The following is a 24,727-nucleotide window of genomic DNA, read 5'->3' on the forward strand; positions in this document are numbered from 1 at the left end:
ACCCAAAGTCTTTCATTCTAAAATGAGTCCTACCTTAAAAAAATTTTTTTTTGACGTTAAAAAAAATTTTTTTTGTGGTTAATTTTTTTCAGCTTTATTGAGGTATAAAGACATAAAATTTAAGATATTTAAAGTGTACTTGATATACGTGGTGACCTGATATACATATCCAACCTATCTCTTAAATTGCAAAAACTTCCTAGCAGCGGTCTACAAAAACTTATATTTACTTTAAGATGTAAGACTGATGGGAGAGATGAGAGTTGAGGATAGGAATGAATCCTGAATGTGGTACAGAGCCTTCCACAGGGAAGGGGAGGTGGCACACTGGGGCTCTAGTGCCCTGAACCCTTATTACTTTACAAGCTACTGTTGGTCACTTAGCTGATTCAGGGCTGTCTCTGTGTGTGGAAGTGTGTGCTGACCACTTCTGGAAATAGAAGAACCAGGACCTTTTCATCTTAAGAAGTAAAACCCACCTATTCCATTTATTTCTAGGTACCCTCTCTACCTGCGTCTGTGTGAACAACGCAGCTGAATAAATATTAGAATCGACGCTCAGCTCTTAGATAAGTTTCCATCTTGAGGCACCCTGACTCTGTGACATAGGGCTCTCTGGGGCCCTAGAAACTGTCCCAAAGTCTCAGTTTCTTCCACGACTTCGGGACAAAAGTTTGCAGATTCCAACTGGGGAGCTACGCCTTCCTCAAGTATCTCCCAGGCTTAACCCTGGTGCCTTTCTAAGTAAAACTCTATGATTGAAACAAAACATTTCTGACCTTAATCCTTCTCTGAACAAATAATGTTCCACTGTAGCAGTAAAAAAAAATACAGCATCAAGTCCAGCAGTTTAATATCTAGAATGCCTACCCCTGTATTAAAACCCCTACACCTATTCACCATGCCTGCCCTCTACAGAAACTTCGCACTTTATTTTTGTTAGAACCTTCAACTTTACTGCACCCTGAACTGAAAGAGCTTTCCATAAACTGGAATATAACATAATTTATTAATCCCAACCAAATCCAAACCTATATACTTTCTAAAATATCAACACAGATGGAAATTACACCAGAAAATTTATCTAAAAGGATTATAAGTAGAGATTATTTGTAAGCAGTCCTTGGTTTATAATAGCTCCAAGTTTCATCAGGAATGTTATCTAGTTATTTCAGATGCACAAGTGTTTTGTAAGCTTCTGGAAGGCAGAGACAGAAAAGATGCATGGTACAGTGGAAAATAAACAGGATTTAGAATCTGAAGATGGGAGTTCAAACTCCTGGCATCACTTACTAGCTGTGTGACCCCAATGAGTCACTTAACCTCTGTAAGCCTTAGTTTCCTCATCTGTAAAATGGAACAAACTTCACCTACCTCACATGGTTATGGAGAGGAACAAATAAGGCAAGGTACATATGTTTTTAAAAAAGCATTATGTACAAATATGAACTTTATCTTCTAATTGTTTGGGACGTGGGCTTCTCATCACCCCTGTATTTGGGCATAATTCAGTGCAAAAGACCAGACTAGGTAACTAAAATGATCTCCTGATGTCTATGTAGGACAGCGTCTTAGTGGTCAGTAAAACCACACACTCTAAGAAAAGTTAGGTATGGCCCCATATATAAAACTCATAACTTTGAAAAAATAACTTTCTAACTGTCACTAAGGGTGCTTCGTGAACACCACCACCTCTCATGTGTACCTGCAGTCCTGGATGTAGGTCCTTGCTATTATTCTCCACCAAAGGAATCAGAACTCTTGGAGGGGAGTTGATTCCATGTGTGGAATAAAAAGAATTAGGATAGGTCTGAATGTGCTGTTTATTCAATAATAAAAGCAAGGGTTCTTTAAAATACACAGAGAAGAAAATGTCAGGGATATTTCAAGTCAAAAGGACTAGATTTAAAGGCATTCTCAATGGCCAAGTTGTAACATTTTAGGATCAAAAGTTGAGGCTGTGAAAATATGAGTTCATAATATCCAAAGGATTAAAGTGTACCAAAGTTTTTTTATACAAAAGGAAGGTGACTATAATAGGGTTTTTGTGGTTTTTTGGGTATTTTTATTGATTCTGATAAGAAGGGCAGTCAATACAGGGGACTTTCCTTTCTTCTATTACACAATATAGCTGATATAAAGTGTAGATGTGTGCCTGTTTCTATCTGTATAAGCAGAGAAAGAATATACACAGGAAACTATGAATAAGGAGGAATTACAGGAAAAAGTAGAAATTACAGAAAGACTGGGAAGGACTGATGAGCACTGGTGGTCATACATAATACCTCACAAAAGGGGGGCTGTCTAACAGTTAAAAAGCACTGGTGGTCACAAATACTCACCAAGTATTGGTTTGGCCAAAAAGTTCATTCAGTTTTAAGTAAAAATAAAAGACACGTTTTCATTTTCACCAAGAATTTTATTGAACAATGTATTCGCTCACCGAACGAACTTTTTGGCCAGCCCGATAGAATGAGGGTCCAACATAATGTTCCCAGATAATACTTAAGCTTGCAGAGCAGAGCTGACTTCATGAACTCCTATTCTCTCATCTTCTAGCAGTGGTTCCCAGACTTTAGCATGCATCAGAATTACCCAGAGGACACGCTGAGATGCAGATGCCTGGGACCCATCCCCCAGAGTTTCTGATGTAGAAGGCTGAGGTTGGGGTGGGGTCTGAGAACTTGCATTTCAAACAACTGATCAAAAGATGCTGGTTGATGCTGCTGGGTCTGGAACCACACTCTGAGGACCACTTTCCCGTATGCATCACTGATCGCAGTGATGTGTTTGCTGAAGCATAAGCAGTAGGTTCTGAATAATGGTAACGTTCAGGTCACTGTCGCATAATGGCTGGACAGTGTTTATAACCCTGGCCAAGCAAGAGACTAAAATCTCCTCCTTTCAAAGGAAGAAATTAGATTATAAGAAGATAAAACCTGTGTGAAAGCATGAACTAAAGGTCGTATTAATGTAGCAACTGAAGTTTATCTAGAAAGATGAAGCTCGGCCTCATAACCAGTGGCAGGGATCTAAAACACTGTGAAGAGACCGAGCCATGGACCCCAACCAAGGATCAGTTAGTTTATAACTGGATAGCAGGACTTTGCCAATTTGAAAAAGTGTTCCTTTTACGTTTTCTTCTGGTCAGGCGATTTCCTGCTTATTTCCCTGGAAAAGGTTATTTGCCTGGGAAAGTCAAAATTATAACTTAAATCTTGGGATGATATCAAAGTAAGTACAGCATGCAAATAAGTACAAAAATAATGAAGAAATCAATTAAGCCCAAGGTGTTGATGTTTTAGAATAAGATGAAGCATAAGTATACACATAAGGTTTGTAACCACTGTATTTGTATATGTCTTATTTACTATTTAAGGGTTTTGATGTATTCAAGAGAATCAGCCAAATTAAACTTGTAATGGCAATTAAGACAATGTAAACCAATCTGTAAGTAACAAGTCATGTTTAACGTCATCTATTAGGATGATGTTATTCCTCTTTAGGCACAAAAGCCTCTTGGAACTTCCAAATACCTGAGAGATTGCTGACCTCAGCCAGAAAGTCGACTATCAGGAAAGGTTTCAGAATGATGCTCCAGAGGAGGTAAAGTAGTTTACCATCTCTTACGCTGCTGATTTAAAGGTGGAATGCTGTCATCCCCAAAGAATCCAACTGCAGGATCAAACATACACTGTGCAAAGTGGGGAAGAAAGTAAAACTTATTGAGCATCTACTTAGTACCAATCCAATCTCAGCACCTGGCTCACCGTGCATGCTCAATAACCACTATCTGTAATCCTAATGCAGACAGTGTTAAAAAGGATAAAGAATTATAATAATTATGGAACACAGAAAAGAGATCGATTTACTCTACCTTGAGAAAGGAGTCAAAGAATATGCCAGGGTGAAAAGGCAGGAAGAGATTCCGTATTTTAAGCATAAGGAAGCATCTAAATACGTGGCATCTTCTGGAGACGGCAAGTTCTTATGTATGATTACAGGAAAGGGTGTAGGGGGAGAGGTCATCACAAATGAGGCTGGAGAGAAACGTTTAAGATCAGATCATGGATAGCCTTGAATGTAGCCACACCAAGGAGCGTGGACTTATCATCTAGGTGATGGGAAGAAACAGGATCAGATCTAGGCTTTAAGAAAATCTAACTGAGCTACATACAACATGAAAAGTCTTACAAACATGAAATTGAGAGAAGAAAGCAAGGTTGAAAATGTGATTTCATTTAAAGTTCAAAACTAGACAAAATTAACCATAGTGCTTAAGGATACACATGGTAAAGCTGTAAAAGAAAGCAAGGAAGTGATTACCACAGAAGTCATTATATACCTGGAAGGGGGGACAGGGGTGGAGTAAGAAGGATATGATTGGGAAGGGACACACAGGGGTTTCTGAGGTGCAGTCATTTTTTTGGCCTGGGTGGTAGTAATATGGGTGTTTCCTTCATTGAACTGTATGCTACATACATTTTTTGCATTGTATTATATTTCACAATAAAATGTTGTAGAATATATAATTGGAAGCATCTGGAAGGATGATGAGGTGGGCAGAGTCTGAAGACAAGGAGAGAAATCAAGAGTTGGTCACAATAGTACAGGCAAGGGAAGAGAGCTTGAGTAAGGTCACTGGTAGTGGGACAGAGAGGAAAAGAAAAGGGTATTGAGAATTACTTAGAAGTTAGGTTTCAGTGACCCATTAGAAATAGAAAGGAAAGGAGAGGAACGAATCGTGACTGTAAGATTTTTTAAGTTTTAAGCTTGGGAAGCCAGATGTTAAGCAGGAAAAACACAAAGAGCAGGAGACTCGTGCAACAAAAAGAATTTGAGATATGATTCACATAGCATGTGAATTCACTCTAAAATTCACTCTTTAAAGTGGACAATTCAGTGACTTTTACTGTAGTTACAAGGTTGTGCAACTATCACCATTATCTAATTCCAGACTATGTTCACCACCCAAAAAGAAACCCCATAGTCATTTACTCATGAACAGTCACTCCCCATTCCCTGAGCATCCTCGCCCCTCAACCCTCATGTGATTTTAAGAGAATAAAAACCTGTTTTGTGGGTTAAAACTGTCTTGATAGAGTAACAGTGACACTCAGTTGGTCTCAGCAGCCCAATCCCCAAAGAGATCTTGTATCAGAGCCTTAATTTGTCTCTCCACAAAGATGGGAGCTCTGGAGAAGTTGAGGAACCTTCTTTTCTCAAGATGTAGAGGGGAACATCCCCAGTCCTAGTTCCACCTTGGAAAGAGACTGAAGTCAACGGGGATCAAGGTGGCAGAGACAGGTGTCAGGTTATAGTGGCTTTCAGCCAGTGGCAGTATCGCACCCACCAGGGTGTGGAAAGGTGTGTGTGTGTGAGGTGGGGGGTAAGTTGTCACAATGATTGGGGAGCACTCCATGCATCAGAGGGCAGGGGACAGGGATACTAACCTCAAACAAGGCATGGGGCAGTCCTGCATAACCAAGAAGCGTCCCACCCGAAATTCCAATAGAGCTCCACCTCTCCTCTGAGAAGCAACAGGGGCAGAATTCCTATTACTTCTGAAGTCCAAAAGCCAAAAGGGAGAGTTATGATCTGTAGCTGGGAACCAGGCCCAGGTCTGAGAATGTATGGTTAAGAATAGCTTAGAGAACAGAAGATTTAAATTAGCTCACAGTGAAAAGACAGTATTAATAGAAACCCAGATATTAATAGTGATGAGTCTCAGTTAGCTGAGGAGGACCGTGGCCCAGGACATGTAGCATTCAACCATCACTTCTCTTGAGTCTTGTGCTACGTGTTAATAGCTGCAGCTTCAGGTACAGGAAAGGGTAAAGGACATATTCAGTGGTACAAACCATCAGAAAGAGTACCTGCAAGGGTATGCCCTATGGTCCATCTTAAAAAATTAAGAAGGCTCATTAGGGAGCTCTCTATATAAGCACAAACTTTTTCTCTCTCTCCACTGATTTTGTACGAAACTCTGCCATTGGCCATCCCTTTAATTCCAGCACTGAAGACCCTGTTAAAATTGGCACTTTGCTTTAAGACGTGTTTTATATGTGAAGCTCTGGGAAGCATAGGCAGCAGCAGGAGACAGTCCTTAGAGTAAAAGCGCCTCTGTTCCAGCGGTGAACGCAACTAAATAAAACACACACTCACCTGTGCACCATAGTGCACCAGGAACAATTTAATAGCTGAAAGTAAGCTTTGGAGCCAGCTTTGCTACTTATGAACTGCATGGACTTGGGATCTTTCATATCACCAAGCTTCAACTATAAAATGAAGATGATAATCTGGACAGCGTTGTTGTGAGAACCAGAAGTGAAAGGCTGTTTTTTTTCTTTCCCTAAATAAAGAATATAAACGTTCTAAACTTTCCTATAAAATTCTGTTACAGTATAGAAGTGGGAAAGTTTATATCTGATATGAGAACAGTCTAACAAAGGAGGAAGCATTTGAACTAGGCTTCAAACACATGATTAGGAGAGCAAATGTATTACACTAAAAGTAATAATTTATGCAACATCTTCACTGAGCCACTGCTTTGCGCCAGGCCTGGGCCAGGCAGTGGGTGTTAATGCCTTGGTACTGGTTATTGTATTGCTTTCATATTGCCTCAATACATTTGTTTATTCATTACTTCTTTCCACAAATACCTAAGATGCAATTAGTTTACCAGAGTAGCCAGACACCTAGAAAGTGTTAGACACCTGGACTCAGGGAGAGGTGGTAACCAGGCAGGGGACGGTAGGTCCTGAGAGAGGTTCCTACCAGAAGCTCAGGCCAGCTTAGGCAAAGGCTGGATACCTGAGACACTGAGATGGGGTGGGAGGCACAAGGAAGGAGGCATAGGTGAGTTCTACTGACAGCTGTATCTAACAAATAATGCTGTGCAGTTCTGGAGCTATTGATAGAAAGCAGCTTCACGCCTTGCTGCAAATGACTAAGAATACGGACTTCCCTCCCAACTCTAGGCTTGGAAACAATTCTTTTTCCACGTCTATGTCACAAGGCAGGACATTATGTAAGACGCACTGAATCCAATGAATGCTACAATCAACTGAATGCCCCCCTGGCGTTTAATGTAAGCTCTGAGCCAGGCTGTCCTATGAAGGAAGAGGAAAAGGTGGAGGAAGAAGAGAAGGAGGACGAGGAAAGGGGGAAAGGATAAAGTATTTCCCAATAATTCTTCAATAATAAAATATAGGAAGGCCAGCCTCAGCAGCTGAGGAGGGCAGGAGGAGGTCGCGGGCGGGGGCGGGGGGTGGTGGTGGGAGATGCTGCACTTTGGTGTAAATTGTAGTTGATGAGGGATAGTTTCTCAGACTCAAGTTAGAAGTGAGAGTTCAGATTAAGTGAGGCCGTCACTGCTGCTCTGAACACCTCAGAAGGGGAGAATGGATTTATCAGGAGTGAAAAAGAAGAGCTTGTTAGGAGTCAAAGAAAATAATAACAAGTCCAGCACTAGGGCTCCTTCTCCTACCAAATGCAAAGACCGCTCTGATGAGAAGCCCAAGGATCGCTCTAAAGATAAAGGAGTCAAGCGAGAAGGGCGGTGGTGGGGATAAAACTCGAAAGAGGGCTTCCCTGGTGGCGCAGCGGTTGAGAGTCCACCTGCCGATGCAGGGGACACGGGTTCGTGCCCCGTTCCGGGAAGATCCCACATGCCGTGGAGCGGCTGGGCCCGTGAGCCATGGCCGCTGAGCCTGCGCGTCCGGAGCCTGTGCTCCGCAATGGGAGAGGCCACAGCAGTGAGAGGCCCGCGTACCGCAAAAAAAAAAAAAAAAAAAAAGAAAAAAAAAACTCGAAAGAGGCGCAGCGCTTCCAGTGGTAGCAGCAGCACCAGGTCTCGGTCCAGCTCGACCTGCGGCTCGGGCTCCAGCAGCGGCTGCAGCTCATCTTCGGCATCGAGCCGCTCAGGAAGTTCCAGCACATCCCGCAGCTCCAGCTCTGGCAGCTCCCCTGGCTCTCCGAGTCCTTCTCGGCGCCGGCATGACAACAGGCAGCGTTCCCGCTCCAAATCCAAACCACCCCAATTAGATGAAAAGGAAAGGAAAAGGCAGAGCTGTCCCCTAAACCCACCAGAGAACACATTGGGAGCCTCACCAGGAATGTGACCAAGATCACATCATGGATATATTCTCCATCTATGGGAAAATTAGAATGATTGACGTCCCTGTAGAAAGGATGCACCCCCATCTGCCTAAAGGCTACGCATATGTGGAGTTTGAGAAACCAGATGAAGCCAAGAAGGCGCTGAAGCACACGGACAGAGGACAAGTTGTTGGCCGGGAGGACCACTGCCACTGCTGTGCCGGCCCCCTGGCCTAGGCCACCCCCAGGCGAGTCGGCCCTCCCAGGAGAATGCTGCCACTGTCCCCCATGTGGCGCAGGTCACCCCGACGGTTGAGGAGAAGGCCACGTTCCCCTCGGCGGCGCATGCAGGTCCTCCGCCTGCTGCCATCGCAGGAGCCACTCCAGCTCCAACTCCTCCTGATAAGCAGGGCCACTGAAGCTCCGCCCCTGGGAGCTGCATCCCATCCAACTCACCTTTGTCACTTTTCTAGCCGAAGGAGGATCAGTAGGAAAGAAATCCCTCACTCAGGGGCAGGTTTCAAAGGTGAAGGCAGCAACTGAGACGTCTGCCCTGGTGGCAGAGTTCTGGCTGCAGGAGCATTGTTGGTTTGGGGTCATGCCGATAAAGATGCCCTCCAGTTTTCTAGCCAGACAGCTCCCACGTTTCTAGTTCCTGAGAGTCAGTTTGGTGGCAAAGCCAGCGGGGATGAGCAGGGGGCTCCAGGTGGTGGTTCAGCCCCAGCCTGGGAGCACATTCCTCCATTCCACAGATGACCTGAGGCCAATCTGGTGGCCTGCAGAGTCCCTCAGGAAAGGGCATGCTTTTACGCGGCTGTCACTCCTGTTAGCCTGGCTCTGCTCCCGGCTTGAGTCCTCTCCGGACCTCTAGGGTCAAATACCCCATTATCTGCCCCAAATGGTTCTTTGCACATGTACTCATGCATGCACATGCGCACACGCACACCCCACGTCTCCCTTTCTCTCTCTGAAATTGGTGAGCGAGTTGAGAGCCAGCTCTGCTAGGTCATCACAGAACCCCCTGTTGTACTGGTATTCATGGTGGTCTTGCAGGTTACCTTGGCAACGTGCACATTGCTTTTTTGGCTTTTATTGTATAGTCGGTACTGTAAATTTTCTGTTTTGAGTTTTATAACTTTGTAGCATTTTAGATAATGTTGTGTTTGTGCTTTGTTGGAAAATATGGGAAAAGCAAGAGGGAGATTATTTTGCGTTTTCTCCAAGCTGTGTGCTGTTTAGCATAAGAATAATAACTAAATACATTTACTCTATGCCAGGCACTGAACTATGCATTTTATATATATTTCATCCTTACCCATCCTATGAGTAGTTACTACTGTTATCTCATTTTACAGATGAAGAAACTGGGGCATGAAGCAGCTAAGTAACTTAACCATAGATAAAAAGCTATGAGGTACCAAAGCGAGGACTTCTGACTCTGTCTTCTGGGCTCTTCTTGCTAACCAAGGCTTCTCCTCTTAAACTCAGACCTGCCTTACATCTCTCAGCTAGGGATTTCTGCAACGTTTTAGGTCTGAAGTATTAAGACTCTCAACAAGGGTGGTAGAAGCAGGAAGTAAAAATAAGACGTTATTACATAATACACTGTTTTATGTTGAATCTTATAACTAGAGGACCTTTGAGTGGTGATCTGTCAGACAAACTGGGTTCAATCATTAGTCTGCTATTTATTGTGTGATCCCAGGAAAGTTCCAGGACCTCTCTAAGACTCATGAAGAAAGTATCACCTGCTCTGTTTATCTTATGAGGTTGTAAAAAGAATCAGTCGTGTGTAAGCGTTAGTGTGTTGGCTTTGGGACCACTCTGAAGATTTTTTAAGTTCTTCAAACGTGTGGATCAATGCAGCTGCCAGATAAACAAAGTATTACCCACTACAATAAAGCAGATAGTCCTGAGCCTGGATCAGAATCCTAGATTATTGGGAATATTAACAGCCACTCCTGCTTCGCATGGGAGCCTTAGGTAAAGCGCCTCATGTGATGCCTGTCTGACTCGGACGCTCAGTGAATGATTCCTTTCCTTGGCCCATCCCTGCACGAATCCCTCCTACCCCCATGCCCCCACCCCGGCTTTGTGCTTTTGTCGGTGAATTACAAGGGACTTGATACTCCATAGGCTAAGCAATAATCCAGGTAGGAACAGAACAAGAACTGTCTGGTATTCCCCCATCTCAGATCACTGGGGCTCATGAGCAACACTCATTGCCTCCCTATGATTCCTTTTTCCCATGCCCCAAATAGGCTGATTCATTTGTTCAGGGTACACCGTGGAGTCCTGCCAAATGCAAATAAACTGTCTATGGGGCACGTGCCGAGCTATGCTGGGAGCAGGCTCATTACTGCCGCAGTCACTACAACAAATAACAACAAAAGCCTCTAGGCGCAAATTAGCACACATAATAAACTTAATTCAAGAAACACTGAAGAGACCCTTAGTTGCATTTTAACTTACACAACACCATTTATCACACAAGTGCCGTGGGGCCTCTACAAACTGCAAATAAGACATTGGTACAGATTAGCTTCTACTACGCCTCAATGACTCTTCCAACTTAAATCCACCTACCACACACACACACACACACACACACACACACACACACACAGATGTGAAGGGAACACAGAGGAGACTGCAGAAAGAGTAACTGAAAAGAACTCACCGTCTGGAAATTATGAGAGAGGTCTGTGTTCTATTCCAAACTGGATTATTCCTTAGCCTCTGGACTTAGAAGTATCAAGTCCAGAAGTATCAAGTCCCCTGTAATTCATGCATAAAAGCACAAAGCCAGGAGGGACGTAAAGGAATCATTCACTGAGCACCTGAGTCAGACAGGAATCACAGGAGGTACTTTACGTAGGACACACATGTAAACAGGGGTGCCTATTAATACTCCCAACAAACGGAGACTAAATCACTGTGATGGTACTCGCAAACCTCTTTTCCAAAGTAATACACAATGTGTTACAAGAGGGACGAAACACCAGATACAGAGACAAATAATACTAGCTAGCATTTGAGCACCTATACAATGTGCCAGGACTGTGCTCAACTCTTTACTCATGTACACTGTCTGATTTTCAATACTCACAACCACCTAGGAAGTACATGATATTATCTTCATTTTGAGGACGAACAAAACGAGCTGCTTGAAATGGTTAAGCATCTTGCCTGGTCCGTCACCCAGGTTCAAATCCCACCTCAATCTTCTTCTGCCTGTGTGACCTCAGCCAAACCCCTCAACTTTGCTATGCATTAGCATCCTAACAGTGAACGGGGCTAAGGTCAGCCCTCCCTGCCACTCACTGAATGCTGCAAGGACTACATGTTATACAGAGGAGTAAAGTGCACGGAAAAGTATTTTGTCTTCTCCTAGGTGGACTGCAGTCAACGGCAGGCAGAGACCATTTCACAAGATCTTTTAAAATCCCTGAGAGGAAGACTGTCATGCACATGCGGAATGATTATGCATTCATAATCACTATGAGTGAGTACTGTTATCAACACAAATATGAATACAATGATTATGCATTCAAGATTACAGATGAACAAAAACTGTCTCATCATCTTCTCAACATATTTACTGAGCACCCACTTCTGTGGCTGGCACTGTGCCACATGCTGTGGAGACACACAGATGAGTATGAGGACTTGGAGAGAGACAGTAGTGCACTAAAAGCAGAGTGACTAAAATGACCATGTGGAATAAAGGTGGCAGTGAGAACTAACACAGCTCAAGTAAGGGTTCATAGTGGCAGGAAAGGAGTGACACAGGGAAGGCTGAGAAAACAGGTTGGGACAGACTGTGGAAAAGCTATAAATGATCCTCTTAAAAGAATTTCAAAAGAGTCAGCAATGGGCTTCCCTGGTGGCACAGTGGTTGGGAGTCCGCCTGCCGATGCAGGGGACACAGGTTCGTGCCCTGGTCTGGGAAGATCCCACACGCCACAGAGCGGCTGGGCCCGTGAGCCATGGCCGCTGAGCCTGCGCGTCCAGAGCCTGTGTTCTGCAATGGGAGAAGCCACAACAGTGAGAGGCCCGTGTACCGCCAAAAAAAAAAAAAAAAAAATAGAGTCAGCAAACCAAGGAGCTACCTTAAGAGAATCAGAGACGCACAGTCACATGAGGGAGGAGGACAGTAAAAGGGCAGAAGAAGGGCTCTCAAGTGAACTTGAAGTCTACCCCTAAGTTCTGCTCAAGGCTAGCTGCCTATGCAATTTTTTCCCTCTCCATTCCCCCTTCTCACTTTATATCATAAATGGTCTTTTTCTTCTTCTTTTATACCTTTGGCCCACTTAGGTTACAAAGGACCCTGCTTTTAGGGTGTCTCCAGGGATATTTCAACTTCTGTTTTCTTATCCCTTAGATAGTTATAACATCCCAGGATTACTGTGCATATAAAATGAGGTAACATATAACGGTTCAACAAATGGTGCTGGGAAAACTGGATATCCACATGCAAAAGAATGAAGATGAACCTTTATACCATACACAAAAATTAACTAAAAATGGATCAAAGACTTACATGTAAGACCAAAAACCATAAAACTCTTAGAAGAAAACATATAGGAAAAGCTCCATGATGTTGGATTTGGAAATGATTTCTTAGATATAACACCAAAAGCACAGGTAACCAAAGAAAAAAAATAGGTAAATTGAACTACAGAAAAATTAAAAACTTCTGTGAATCATAGGACACAAAAGAGCAAAAAGATAACCCATGGAATGGGAGAAAATATTTGCAGATCATATATCTGATAAGGGGTTAATATCCAGAATATATAAAGAGCCGTTACAACTCAACACGATGAGAACAACAAAAACAACCTGACTAAAAAGGGGGCAGATTTGAATAGACATTTCTCCAAAGAAGATATACAAATGGCCAATAAGCACATGAAAGAATGTTCAACCTCACTAATCATTAGGGAAATGCAAATCAAAACCACAATGAGATACCACTGCACATCCATTGGGATGGTTGCTATCAAAAAAAACAGAAAGTAACAAATGTGTCAAGGATGTGAAGGAATAGGAACCCTTGTGCACTGTGGTGGGAATGTAAAGTAATGTAGCTGCTATAGAAAACAGTTTGGTGGTTCCTCAAAAAATTAAAAATAGAATTTCCATATGACCCAGCAATTCCACTTCTGGGTATATACCAAAAAAAAATTGAAAACAGGGTCTTGAACGATACGTGTATACCCATGTTCATAGCAGCATTATTCAAAGTAGCCAAAAGGTGGAAGCAATCCAGTGTCCATCTGTGGATGCAGGGAGAAACAAAATGCAGTATATACACACAATGGAATATTATCCAGCCTTAAAAAGGAAGGAAATTCTGACACATGCAACAACATGGATGAATCTTGCAAGCTTCATGCCTAGTGAAATAAACCAGTCACAAAAGGCAACTCCTGCACAATTCCACGTACATGAGGTACCTAGAGAAGTCAAACCCATAGACATAGAAAGTAGAATGGTAATTGCCAGGGGCTGGGGGAGGAGGGAATAGGGAGTTGTTGTTTAATGGGTACAGAGTTTTAGTTCTGCAAGATGAAAAGAGTTCTAGAGATGGGTGGTGGTGGCAGTTGTACCACCATTCAAGGATGTGGATGTACTTAACGCCACTGAACTTGTACACTTAAAAATGGTCAAGTTGCTAAATTTTATGTTATGTATATTTTACGACAATTTTTTAAAAAAGGAATAAGGTTCCAAAAATAGAAATAATTAACATACATAAAGCATCCAGCAATAAAACTTGGCAATGAACCTTAGTTCCTTCCTCTCCCCTGATGCAATCCTTTATTTCAAAGATCTTTTCAAACTACCTAAGGAGCTCAGCACCAATCCAGTTCCCCAGCTCTGCCATTAAATCTGGCTGTGTATTCCAGGATGAATTCCTCTCTTTACTGAGCTTTGGTTTTTTTTTAACCATTAAAAAAAAAGAAGAAGAAAAAAAAAAGGATTAAACTATACTACATTCCCTTTCAGCTATAAAAATACAAACACATTGAAGGTTAAAGAGATTAAGAGTAGGCTAGCAGGGCTTCCCTGGTGGTGCAGTGGTTGAGAGTCTGCCTGCCGATGCAGGGGACACGGGTTCGTGCCCCGTTCCGGGAAGATCCCACATGCCACGGAGCAGCTAGGCCCGTGAGCCATGGCCGCTGAGCCTGCGCGTCCGGAGCCTGTGCTCCGCAACGGGAGAGGCCACAGCAGTGAGGGCCCCGCATACCGCAAGAATAGGCTAGCAGAAGGGAAGGAAAGGAAACATTTTTGAGCACTTATTGTGTGCAAAATATTGTGATAGGGGCTGGGGGATTCACAAATACAAATATACAAAAGGAAGGTGATAATTCCTGATTTGAGGGAAACAAAGGTAGACATCGTGATCTATGTGTAGGTTACAGGAGAGAGTGATTAACTGCTAGGGGAAGTCCAGGAAAATCCACCAGAGAAGTGATAATTGAGGGCCCTTGATTTTTGAGGAGGGATTAGAAAGAGTGAGGCAGGTAGAACAGAGGCAGAAGGGCAAACAGGGCAGAAGGACCAATGGGAGTCCCTCATAGAGAATGGATACACTAGTCAGGGCACAGTCCAGAGGAGAGGTGGAAGCCAGTCTGGAAAAGCAGTTTGGGATCTGATTGCTAAATGCCCCAAAAGCTGGGAAAAGGAGCTTGGATTTTATGCTAAAAGTTCTGAGGAAGCGCCGACAGCTGAAGCTGGAGAGTGACGAGATCTGATGTGCAGGTCATAGAAATATCACGTTGGTAACAGTGTACAAGAGGGTAGATTAAGGGAGGGAAACAGGAAGCTATTGCCATAGTAGAGACAAAACAGGATGAGGGCCTGAATGAGGCAGTGGCAGTAGGGAAGGAGAGGGAAGAAAGCTCTCTTTGCCTCATGCAGCTCCCACAGATAAAGGCAGGAATGGTGCATGAACTCCAGAAGGTTGGCTCTTCTACATTATGGACCTTGAACCACATTCTTATTTCTAAACAGTTTCTGACTAATTGTGAATGTCCCCAGGTCCAGGGCAATCACTCAAAGGGAGGAAACTAGGCATAAAAGTTAATCTGTTTCAGCTGCTAGGCTACCCCCCTCACCCCCTTCGAACCAGAAATAATGGAAGGCAGCAATGGAAAAAGGAGCATCTGGCAGCAGTAAAGACCCATCCCTTCCCGTGCTGGAGCTGTTGGCTCATCCTTGGACATCACAACAATCAAGAATAGAGAATCGTTCTTTTCATCCCTTCTCACAGCATTATCCCAGCAACCTCATCCCCTAACAATGGTGTGGTTTGTGTTATGTTTTCCCTCTATCACCCTCCCCACCACAGCACAACGGAGATGCTGTGCCCCAGGGGCCAATGAGGTTGTGAGCCTCACAGCCTCTGAACAAGTCTTTGAGGGGTAGGATGCTCCTTCAGAAAGAGCTGCATGAAGGAGCAGATTTAAAAGACCAAACATTAACTGAAAGGAATGGGGAAGACCATTTTCTCCCCTCTATTAAACTAGCAAAAAAGATTTTAATGACATTTCCCAGTGGTGGTAAGTGTGTGGTTAAACAGACACCCATGTCTGTTGCTCAAAGCTATTTGTTGATATGATGTGTCTGGAAAACAATCTGGGAGTATTTCAAGAGCCTTAAAAATGTTCATCCCCTTTTGCCCAATAATTCTCATTTCTGGCAAATGACTAAGGGAATAATTCAAAGGAAGGAAAACTATATATGCATGAAGATACATATTATAGCATTAGAAGGTAAAAAAAGTGGTACAGTTCCTGTTGTTCAGATTTTTTTTCTCCCATGTCTACCCCTCTGACTTTCCCTTAGGCTTTGTAATGTTGATCTCTATGGCTCTTGAGAGAACCAGATATAATGACAGAAACTGCAAGCTCTTACCTGAGTACACAACTTAAAGAAGATATGCTGTAAGAAAATTTACCACATGACTAACCAAACTCAGCAACGAGTTACATTAGAGGCTTTCTATTCATTTTCTAGGATAGCAAATTCTTATTAAAAATTCATTTAAAATAATGAATTTATACATTCAGTATTCTACCATGTACCAGGCACTGTGCTAGGGGCCGAGGATAGAGCAGTAAACAATACAGACGCGGTCCTTGATCTCAGAGCCCAGCACCTAGCAGAGATGTCAACCAAAAAACAAGTATCAATAATTATAATAAAGCATGATCAATATTATGATAAAGGGAAATATGGCATGCTAGTGGAATGAATAGCAAGAGGGTCTTATATCCTTATTGAAGGGATCAGAGAAAGGCAAGGAGAAGAAGTTAAGGAATGTGGACTTCATCTCAGAACCAGAACACATACTAGGTATCTGCCACCAGCAGCCTTCTCGGGTACCTGCGTAAGAGAAGCTGTTTTTTTGCAACATCCTTGATATAAGTTTGATCCTGAGAGGTGACTTATTAACACTTATTTACTCATGGTGTGGTGACGGGGGACAGTCCAAGAGACACAGAGTTGGTCTCTGCCTGCAAGTGTGCCTACAGTCTCCAACAGCACAGATTACCAAGAGAGGTTTGGATAGAGGATAAATACAGATAACACATTAGGAATAGGTAAGATTAAGTATTTAGATTCCATTCAGACAGAAGGTTCAGTATATTAGAGCAGAGGAGGGAGAGGAAAAGGGAACGTCAAGGGAGTAGAATGGTTAGGAAAAGAGAAGGGCTGAAAGGAGAGCAACGGCAAGTTTTTTGGGAGTCTGGAAAAGATAAAAACACAATCTAACATAACAACCTCCACTTTGGTAAGGGAGGGGAATATTTGAGAGGTCAAACGATGGGCTAGGCACTGTGCTAAGTGATTATTATTATTATTATTATTTTTTGGCCGTGCCACAAGGCATGTGGGATCTTAGTTCCCTGACCAGGGATCAGACCCACACCCCGGCATTGGAAGCGCACTGGACTGCCAGAGAAGTCCCTGCTAAGTGATTTATATGCAGTCTCTCATTACTGACTATAATCTTAGGAGGTAGGAATCCTTGGTCCCATTTCACAGATAGTGTAACTGAGGCTCAGGGGAGTAGAAGAATTTCATAAAGATCTCTTGACACTCAAGTATTTCCAAATCCAAAAGACTGTAAACCAAGAATTATACCTCCGGATAAAATTCCATAGGGAGGATGTCATTTTCACTTACAGCTGTGGTCAGTTAGTCCAAAGTCATCGATTTTATAGTTATATGCTGGAGTCAGCTTCTATCAGCTCATGAAAGCTGATTGTTAAGTTTTCAGTAGTTCTGCAACCCAGCTGATTTCACCTTAGTAATTTGACATCAGTCATGGTGGGAGTATTTATATCATGAAAACTGGCAAATGCTATAAATCAGAGCATCTTCTTCTTCTTCTTCTTTTTTTCTTTCTGAGAACCTGTTGTTAAACATTTACCAGCACACTGCTGCTTGAGAACCTTAGAGATGAAACGGAATGACTTTTATCTCACTTGCCAAGTCCTACCCAAGTCCTACCTATTGGTTCTAGTTGCTTGGAGGACTGTGCTGAGAAGCATTCCGAGACTTCATTTGTGGTAAATCTATCGTAAAGAACCTGCCCAAACGGAACTGATGTCTATCATGTGTAGGGAGGGGGAAGTGGCAACAGGCATACCTTGTACCTTCCACCCCTGGCACAGTCTAATGCCCTAATTTTATTTTATTTTTTAATTGATAATCAAAATTAATAATGCCCTAATTTTAGAGATGAAGAAACAGAGACCCAGAGAGGGAAGGTGATTTACCTGAAGCCACATAGTGAACCAGTGGCAGAGCTGAGGTTAGATGTCAATCTGACTTCTAGTCCAGTGATCTTCCCAGGACAGCACAGAGACCACTTAAGTTGAGGCACTCTTAATTTAGCTGGCATTAATAATATGCAGCAACATCGTAATGACAATGACCCCTAAGCAGGAATGTTGCAGAGGGAATACAAACATACGGTGAGAGGAGAACTAGAATGAACTCCTGTATCTTTCAGCCCTGAAAGTTTATGATGCTAGATTTCTGAGAACTCTATCTATGCTCATATGCACCTTCTTCCTGACCACAGAAACTACTACCAACCTAAAGCGTGCGATTTCTAAGAATCTTACATGACTTAGCAACACCCTGACAACCACCACACTGTCAGCAGTCAAGAGATATAGAGATTATACTTAGAGGATGATTTTACCAGAAAACATGAGATGAAATAATGCCATGCATAAAAAAGAAAATCCACAATTGCCTATTCCTATGAACTTTAGTAGTAAATTATCCCTAAACCATTTTTGTTCATTTATTTTTAAACACTGTATTTTTGAAGTAACATGGCTCGAGAATCAAGAGGTCTAAAATAGCAAACAGAAAAGTCTCCCTCCACCCTAACCCCAGCCATCCTGTTCTCTGCTTTGTAGAGATAGCCATTGTTACGAGTTTCTTGTGTTTCATTTCAGAGATATTTTACGTATGCAACAGTAAATATATATAATATTTCCCTTTTTAAATACAAATGGTTGCATAGTATGATTCAGTATCATTACAGATAGTGTAACTGAGGCTCACTTTTTTCCACTTAAATTATATCTTGGAGCTTATTCCATACCAGTGCCCAAAGAGCTTCTTCATTTCTTTTTATGGAAAATGCTTCCAAACTTGTGAGATAGTCAAAACAGGTGTTATTTTCAGGTAAATGTCTTATTTAAAATCATCACAACTGAATTCCCTGGTGGTCCAGTGGTTAGGATGCTGCACTGTCACTGCTGAGGGTGCAGGTTCGACCCCTGATTGAGGAACTAAGATCCCACAAGCTCTTCAGTGCGGCCCAAAATATTTTGTTTTTAAATTAAATAATCACAGCTTGATGCCAGAGGAGGGCTAGCGAACACAAATACCATGCAAATGAAAAAATTACTTAAGTTCATGCTGATAAACTTTTAGGGGGATTTTGTTTTTGCATTAATTTGGTTTTCCTTAGAAAATGAAATGATACATCATGGTCACAGGTCAGTAACAGTAGTAAACTCTATTGAATCAAGTTTGTACAATTTTTTTCTGTAGGTTAAAAAAAGTCTAGATGCAGAGCAAAAACGTGAAATTGTGGTCATGAAAGTGCTCTGAATGGCTTTCCTATAGGAAAAGAAATTGTTACTTTAAATTAGCTTTGTCTTATTCCAAAAAAGATTCAGGCTATTATTATTATTTGTCTGTGGAGGTGTCTACATTCTGCTATGAGCTTCTTGAGTTGCCTGAGCTTCTTGAGAGTAACAGTTTGTCCATCTCTGTATTCTCAGCTACAGACAAAGACACAAACATAGACTAGGACCTCAGTGATCCTTGTTGAATAGATGAAACGATATTATAGAGAATGTTTAAATCACCTGAGAACTCAGTTTGCTACCCTGAAACATGTCTGAAGAAGACGTAGTTCTGACTCAATGAGATGAAGACTAAGGAGAAATTGAATAGAAATTTATTTGGGCAGAGACTCAGTCTATGCTCTTTAACCACAGCAGGTAAGTCACCACCTTTGCCTAAGCTCAAGATCCTTGCTACTAAGCCCAAATGCCTCATGTCCATTATTCAATACAATTCTACAAGTATGTACTGAGCATCTGTGCTGGGTACACAGTGGGAACTCAGTAAATCTATATCTGGGTCAATTTTTAATCCTTATGTTATCATCACTTCTATACACATCTAATTCCCATAACAGACTGTAAACAACTTTAAGGGATGATGTTTTAATCATCTTTGTATCTCAATACGGAATGGGCCTGCTGGCACTCAAAAGTCTAATATATAAACAGAATAGGGACCCGTGTTCCTGATGCTGGGAACCAGGGTGAGGGGTGCGGGTAGGGGAAAGGTAAGTGATCAAAGGATGCTTCGAGTGAAAGTAATAATATCTGAGAGGAGTCTTAAAGGATAAAGAAATCTTCCCAAAAGCAAATTCTGAGAACAAGAGATGAAGGATGGAAGAAAGAAAAAATACTCTGGACATAAAGGGGAAGCCATCATCATCAAAATGCATGGAGGAAGCAATATTCATGAAGTGTTCAGGAAACAATTTACAACTGAGTGTTTCTAGAGCCTAGAGGCTCCCAGGAAAAGATGAGAATGAAAAAGTAGGTTGAGTCCCAGTCACAGCGGGTCTTCGATCATTTAAGAAAAAGAATGGTGAGGCCCAAAATTTTGAGTAGAAAGAATATGATATAAAGGAAACAATTCAGGATTCAAGGGTAAAACAGAGCTGGGATTATATCCTAAACTCTTAATCACTAGCAGTGTGACTCTGGAGAAGTAATTTAATCCCTTTGACCTTTAGTACTTCCTCTATAAGGTGGGCATAATATGTATCTTAACTAGATTGAAACGAAGAAGAAATGGATGTTAAAGAGCTTTATAAACCAGCAAGGGCAACATAAACATTAATTGCTGTTATAATCATAAGTTGTGCTTTGGGAAAAAGTCTTACAGTCTTGTTGAGGATTTGCTGGAGGTGAGAGGAAAGCCTAGAAGTAGAAAACATAGAAAGTGGTTTTGGTGGAGGGATCATTTGCTAGTGCAGATGAATACAGAAGCCCTATTTCTTCACCTGCAGACCCAAGGACCTGACCCTGAACTCTTCCTTGGGCAAGACTCTCAGGAACGGACGGATACACTTATCAACTACTAGGCATTCATGATTCCAGCTTATTGGACAAAACAAAGCCTGGGTCAATAATTTCAGTGGGATGACAAAAACAATTTCCTGTTGCAGGGAATTTATTGGTAGCACTGCATTTGCAGTCTTTCCAAACAGCAATTCATTAAGCAATCAGCCAGAAACACTAAGCCAAAGGGGGCCTTAAAAAGGACATTAACTGTAAGATGTTAATAATAGGGGAAACTGGTGTAGGTATATGGGAACTCTCTGTACTATCTTCTCAATTTTTCTGTAAATCTAAAACTGTTTGAGGAAGTTAAAGTCTATTTTTTAAAAGTAGATTACAGATTCAGAGTAGACTTTTTTTCATAATAGCCAAAAACTGGAAATAATCCAGGTATCCATCCATAGGGAAATAGATAAATTGTGGTACATACATGCAATGAAATACTACTCAGCAATAAAACGGAATGGGCTATTAAACAACATGGACGGGTTTCAAAAGTATTATGCTGAGTGACAGAAGCTATACATAAAAAAGCACATACTATAAGATTCCATTTATGTGAAATTCTAAAACAGGCAAAAATAATTTATGGTGGGAAGAAAATATCAGAATGATGGCTGTTTTTGGAGGGTGGGGGTAGGAACTGTCCAGGAAGGGGCACGAGGAAGCTTTCTGGGATGATGATAATGTTTTAGAGCTTTACAGGTGCTTGAGTTACACAGGTATATGTCTTTGTCAAATCTCAGAGAACACTCACTTAAGATTTGCGCCTTTCACTCTGTAAATTTTACCTTAAAGAAAAATGCTGGACAAATACTGGACTCCAGTGAATGAGTTAATGATATGCATGATGAAATATTTAGGGAGAAATACAATGATGCTTGCAATTTATTTTAAATGCTTTAAAAAATAAGATGAATAATGGATGGACAAAGGGATGGATAGATGGATAGGTTTGTGATACAGCAGGGGTCCGCGGCCTGTTAGGAACCGGGCCGCACGGCAGGAGGTGAGCGGCTGGCAAGTGAGTGAAGCTTCATCTGCCCATGGCTCGCATTACTGCCTGAACAATCCCCCCCCCACTCCCCAGACCGTGGAAAAATTGTCTTCCACGACACCGGTCCCTGGTGCCAAAAAAGTTGGGGTCCGCTGTAATACAGCAAGTGTTGTAAAATATTAACGGTGGAATCTGGATGGTGGATACGTGGGTATACACTGTAAAATTCTTTGAACTTTGCTGCATGTTTGAAAATTTTCATTAAAAATTTTTGGGAAAAGTAAAGAAAATTTTGGGGTCTTGTGTCTGGGTTGGGTGATTGGGAGAAAGAGATTATATTTAGGCTTATCAGGCCAGGCTTGTAGGATCCGAATATTAATAAAAATCCTTTACACTTAACTATCTGTTTGTCTGTCTATCTGTCTATCTATCTATCTATCTATCTATCTATCTATCTATCTATCTACACCAGGTCTTAGTTGTGGCATGTGGGATCTTCACTGCTGTGTGCGGGATCTTTAGTTGAGGCACATGGGATCTTTTTTTTTCAGTTGCGGCATGCGAATCTTTAGTTGTGCCATGTGGGATCTAGTTCCCTGAGCTGGGATGGAACCCAGGCCCCCTGCATTGGGAGAGCGGAGTCTTAGCCACTGGTCTACCAGGGAAGTCCCTACACTTAACTCTTTACATGAATACAGACAGCCTTTTCATATTTATCCTCGTTTTATCCCCCAATCTGATTTATGTACCTCTCATCTGTGTTCTTGAGGATATCTTCATTTTAGCATTTGTCATCATTTTCTAACTGTTTTCATCCTGTGCCACCCTACTAGACTACCGAGAACTCCTTGAAAGCAGGGCCTTGCCTTTCTTTTTTTGACTTGGCGTTCCCTTTGCCTAGCATAGTATCTGACATATACAGAGGGCATTCATCCCAACATTTGTTGGGTACATCCCATGAGTTACAAGGAGAGCCGGCTGGGTCAGTCAGGCTCTTTTAAAGGCCACGGGGAGATATGGAAGATTTCCCATAGAGACATCTGATCCAAAACATATTCTATGGAAGTGACTGCACGTGGAAGGAATCAACTAGGTGCAGAGGAACCTGTTTGTGTTTCCTCATTTAGCTTTTATCCGGACATATTGCAACCCGAAATACTTTCTAGATGAAACTAGTGTGGTATAGACTGTAGGTTGGCTCACTCTACTTCCACCCCCCTCCCCTTCTAGTTGGAAACAGTGGAAAACTAAAAAATCACCTTTACCAGATTTGCTTGCAGTTAATCTACCAATTATGGGCATTCACACAAGACAGGTAAGCTGGAAGGGAGGTGAAGACCATCTTCCTGCTCTCGTGACTGTTTCTTGTTTCTTCTGGCAAGCAGATATGTAGATATGAAAGGGTTTATGCAGCTGAGGCATTTTCCAGCTTCCTGAGAGCCACGCGGCATTTGCAGCAGTAGCTTCTCAAGTCTGACCTCCTAAGTGTTAGATCACAGCTACGGAGTGTGTGTGTGGGGTGAGTTAACTGATCACTTCAGTGGTATTCTGGGGGTGGGGAGGGAGTAAGTATCATTCGTGGAACATACAGCTTTAGTTTTTCCTACCATTTGGTAAGCACTTAATCCCTTGTATTACATTCCTTCCTGTTCAAAGTATCTGGAGTGGTTTCCATCTCTTGCACTTATCCCTGGGTGTAAAAATCAAGAACTAAGTTTGAGTGACTAAGGGCAGACGCCTGTGGATGGGAAAGGGGTTGCATTTCTGAGTTTTTCACAAAGAGTACCTATCCAAGTAATTGTTGAACCCTACCTTATACCAAACCCTGGGCTAGTGGCTGGCCTCAAGAGACAGTGGTTAGCTTCAGATGGAAGAGCCAAGCTACCATGTGAAAGAAGAGGTCACAGTGATGGATGTTTGAGAGAAGGAGGGAATGGTCAGAATGAGAGGTCAGGTGAACTGGGTGGCTTTAGAGGACAGAGAAAATGCTTATGCTCAGACCTCAAACCAAATTACTAAAAAGTTTAGCATTTTATGCATAGCATGTTCATCTCCATGATCTCCGTTAACACCCCTTCTGACCCCCACCCCCTTTTTGGGGGTTAACATTTGAGTGTTTCCTATGTGGCAGGAACTTACATACATTTTCTCATTTAAACTCTGTAACACCCTAAGAGGTGGGAGCTATTATTAGCTCCCTGACTTGCCTGAGGTCTCACAGTTATTAAAGAGCAGAGCCAGCACTCAAACCCATATCTTTTGATCCGAATCCTACATTCTTAAGGGATCACAAAGCCAGAATTTCAGTTCCTCAGAAGACATAACATGTTTAGAAACTAACATTGTACAAATATGAGGAATTGTTATCCTTATCACAGAAAACGTCTTTCTCCAAGTTTGAGGTCTTCAAGGTAAGAGGAACGGCGTCCGTGCTGTTTGGGTCCTGGAAAGGGATTAGAGAGGTCTAGGCTGGCTCAAATCAGGCCACGCCTAGACCTGATTTGTTTTAATCAGGACAAAGCGGGTGAGGGGCAGAGAAGGAAAACCAGTTGCTGCCACACATGCCTCCTCCCTAAGGCAGCCCTTTATCTCCTACTCCACTGTTTACAGCTCGGAGGACACCATCCAGACCTAGCAGATGAAAGTATCCACTGGGAAGGGGAAAAGCACACATGCCTCCTCCTCATACAAAGGGACATTTGTGCCAGGCGGTCTAAGAGGCTGACACACACCAAGGGTTTGCCCCTCCTCCCTTCACCCCTAGAAACAGACAAGAAAGGCAGCTTTCTGGTATCCACAAAGCAGGGAGGCTGTGTCAGGGAAGAGAACACACACTCTCCAAAACTGCTGACTTGATTCATCCTCAACGGACACAAGGCGGAGAGGAAGACTTCAGGAAACGGGCAGATTATGTCCAAGAAAAGATTTCCTGCAAGCAGTT

The 24,727-nt window shown here is 42.4% G+C and overlaps 1 protein-coding gene and 1 pseudogene across 1 annotated transcript in view; one reads left to right on the top strand and one right to left on the bottom strand.

Annotated features, from left to right (window-relative positions):
* The window catches only part of GAB2 (GRB2 associated binding protein 2), a 174,752-nt gene that overhangs the window by 77,346 nt on the left and 72,679 nt on the right, over positions 1-24,727 (bottom strand). The gene's annotated exons all lie outside the window — the stretch shown is intronic.
* On the top strand, positions 7,265-8,643 carry LOC113607708 (RNA-binding protein with serine-rich domain 1 pseudogene; annotated as a pseudogene).

Source organism: Aethalodelphis obliquidens, unplaced genomic scaffold, assembly GCF_003676395.1.
Source record: "Aethalodelphis obliquidens isolate GAN/ISIS:26980383/991018 unplaced genomic scaffold, ASM367639v1 scaffold50, whole genome shotgun sequence".
Classification (NCBI taxonomy): Eukaryota; Metazoa; Chordata; class Mammalia; order Artiodactyla; family Delphinidae; genus Aethalodelphis; species Aethalodelphis obliquidens.